The sequence below is a fragment of the Pteropus vampyrus genome, unplaced genomic scaffold, assembly GCF_000151845.1.
Source record: "Pteropus vampyrus isolate Shadow unplaced genomic scaffold, Pvam_2.0 Scaffold261, whole genome shotgun sequence".
Classification (NCBI taxonomy): Eukaryota; Metazoa; Chordata; class Mammalia; order Chiroptera; family Pteropodidae; genus Pteropus; species Pteropus vampyrus.
Window position 1 is genome coordinate 2485880 of NW_011889042.1, and position 3318 is coordinate 2489197.

The 3318-nt window shown below is 38.7% G+C and overlaps 1 protein-coding gene and 1 non-coding gene across 2 annotated transcripts in view; both read left to right on the forward strand.

The window, feature by feature from the left end:
• Positions 1–3318, forward strand: part of TEX14 (testis expressed 14, intercellular bridge forming factor) — a 63332-nt gene that overhangs the window by 10836 nt on the left and 49178 nt on the right. The gene's annotated exons all lie outside the window — the stretch shown is intronic.
• On the forward strand, positions 3074–3288 carry LOC111729410. The gene has a single exon (XR_002776232.1). It is a non-coding gene; the product is annotated as a small nucleolar RNA U3 (small nucleolar RNA).

Genomic DNA, 3318 nt, shown 5'->3' on the forward strand with positions numbered 1-3318 from the left:
TTTTTTTTTTTGTTCACAGTTCTTTCTTTTTTTTCTCGTCAGTGCTATGATTATTTTAACTATGTTTCTTTAGCTAAATGAAATTATAAATCAACCTTGTTAGTCTCATGTGTGTATGTTTTTTTAGTCTAAATATTTTGCTTTCATTTTTGGCCTCACCTTTAAATCGTTCCAGGCTAATCAGATGTTTTTCCTGATATCTGCTTTAGGAAGCTACTCTAGTTTTACATTTAATACATCACATTTGTTATTGAACACTGGCCTAAAAAAAAAAATCAGTAAAAAATCTTATAATTCTAATGACTATTATGTGATATAGTTCACTTTAAGTACAGACAGACTTCATTTCCTGTTGGAGGTGGCAGTGCCCTTAATAAACTGGGAAAGCAGGATCTATTCATCTAATTCAATTCTCATGCCTGTGAATAAACCCACTTTTATCTTTGCAGTTTCACTTGTCTGTCTATGGATTAGCCTGCTACAGTTTTATGGATATAGGCAGAAGACACAAAATACCTGCTTCAGAGTTCAGTGATAGTTTATTATTCATAGCAACAGCAGTAGCTAGAATATTAGAACATTAGCATTTTTAGTGCTGCTTCCTCAAACTCCAATTCCCAGTGAGCCATGGAAAGAACTAGATAACACTGCACATGTAGTGGGTTCCTCTGCAGTAGAAGTACCCTGAGCTCCAGGAACCCAGCCCAAATCTTTTATAATGGACCTTTGTTCCAAAGGGAGACATTATCTTTATTATACTGGACAATAAGCATGCCTGCATTCTGCTCTAATATATCTTCCAAAGTTTGGTGTACAAACATCTTCAAAAAGAACAAAGGATAGTTAGGGCCTCACTCTCATGACATGTAGAAACAGGAGCAATCCATGGAGAATTGTCTTCCCACACTGTTCTTTGCTGCTTTTCTCTACTCTTAGGCTTGCTTGGGCAGATAAATTTACCAGGCACTGAAGATAGATAAATTAGGCACTTCTTACACTCCAGGTTAAAGAGACAGCCTAGTAGGGAGACAGACATGCCACGAATAACTTGTAGCACAGCAAGCCCTGAACAGTAAGAAATGTGAATCCCACTAGCACTGCTCTCACCAAGAACACTGTTTCTTCTTACTAAACTTCTCTAGCTTTGAAGCTGTTGACCGATACTTTTTTTTTTTTTTTTTTTGGTCAGCAAAACATTTTTATTATTTTATTTTTATTATGGTGACGGTCAACAAAATCCAGTAAGTTTCTGGTGTACAATTCAACAGTATGATACTCTTTTTTTGAAACTCTTACCTCTTGTCACTGTGACCCATTTGTTTCAGATGTCCTTCTTGCCCTACCTCTTGTCACTGTGACCCATTTGTTTCAGATGTCCTTCTTGCCCTACTTTTTGGCTTTTTTCTTTCAGCTTGTCCCTTAAGATGTTAGTGGACCCTCTGGGCTCCACGACCTCGACCTCAGCTGTTTGGGTAGTATGTTTCCCGACTCATTTCTCCCTATGGCTTTAAAATGGCCAATGATAATGTTAACGACCCCTACAGTTCCTGGTTCTGTGCATTGGACACCTTTGCTGGGATTTTTCCTTCAATTCTAGATGCTTGGGATATTGTGTGTATGGAAAGCCATTTCGTTGTCCAGTCTGCCCTTTTGAAACATAGTCTTATGCTGGGAGCAGGGATTAATCAAATAATCACACAGAAGAGTTTTTTGATCTGGTTAAGGATGTCAGAGAATGGTTCTCTGAGACAATTCCCAATGATAAATTGAAGTTAAGTTAGGGAAGGGATGGGGAGAGAATTCCTGGCAGAGAATACAGCTTATACAAAGGCCCTGTGGCAAAAGGAAACATGATGAGTATGAGGAACTGTAAGTTCTGTATGGCTGGAGTGAGGGGAATTTGGTGAAAAATAAGGTTGGAGGTGTGAGTGTGTGCCAGATCAAGAAGGGCCTTGTAAACTATTTAGAGAGGTTTTATCTTTAGCCTAAGAGCTGGGAAGCTTTAAGCAGGGGAATGATGTGTTAAAAAAAACACACACACACACACACACACACAAAATTAAACTAAGTAAATTCGAAGATGTAATTGGGTTTATTATGCAGTTCATGAATCCAGCAGCATCCCATCTAGCGACTAGAAGTATGCTCTGAGGGGTTGTATACAATAGAAGGTTTTTAGAGGAAGCAGGGTGGGGCAAGGGAGCTATTAGTGAAAGAAAAGGAAGGATTATTTTGGGGCCAGCACATCTTTTCTTTGGGGAACAGACATGGGATTTTTATTTTTTATTTTTAATCATGTAGATTGTTTCTTTATATGGGGGATGGAGAGGACCTATGCAACAGATTACCTTACTGGTGCTTGACCAGAAAATTCTAGACTGGTTAATTAAGATTGTGTTTCTGGGAGAAGTTAAAACTGCAATTAGATGAGGTATTAAGTCCAGGTTTGATATCATGAGCTTTTAGCATGAGTGACGCCATTTGCGGCTTGTGGCTTTTTTCTTTAACAGATGCATCATCCTGCTTGTTTAAACATAATTTCATGTACATAAAAATTTCTTGATTTGAAAAAAAAAAATCCAAGAGAACATGTATATATCTGGTATTTTGATCACAGAATAAAATTTAAAAACAGAGAACGTTTTGCAAATGTCATAGACTTTGGGACTTTACTTTCATCTTCCACTTATACTTTTTTTCTCTTGTTAAGGTCTCAGCATTCATGCGTAGGTCTAAACTGAGGCGGGTCCTAACAAGCCCGCGCACTTTGTAGTTGTCACCGTTTCACGTAAAACTGACGCTGCGAAACTGCAGCGAGAAGCAGGGCGGGGTTGAAAAATAACTGGCGTGTCATTGGCTGTTTAGCAACCGTATGTTAATTAAATGCCAGCTTGAAATGTCCTCGGGAATGCAAGAATAGTAAACATGCTTTATCAAGCTTTGGGAAATGAAAGGTTCTTTAGGAAACACAGGCTAATATACATTTGGACAAAATAGTGCCGTTAGAAAAACTCACCATCAGTAAAATATGTGTGGGTTTCGTTCACTTTCGAAAAACCAGGAGTTGCTGGTTAAGACTATACTTTCAGGGATCATTTCTATAGTTTGTTACTAGAGAAGTTTCTCTGATCGTGTAGAGCACCCGAAACCACGAGGAGGAGCTGTAGCGTCATCTCCTGAGCGTGAAGCTGGCTTTTGGTGTTGCTTACTGCAACTGCCACTAGCCATTGATGATCGTTCTTTCCTTCCTTTGGAAGGTTAAGAGGGAGAAGACGCAGTCTGAGTGGTTTCTGTCTTCATTCGGTAATATAAAAATAG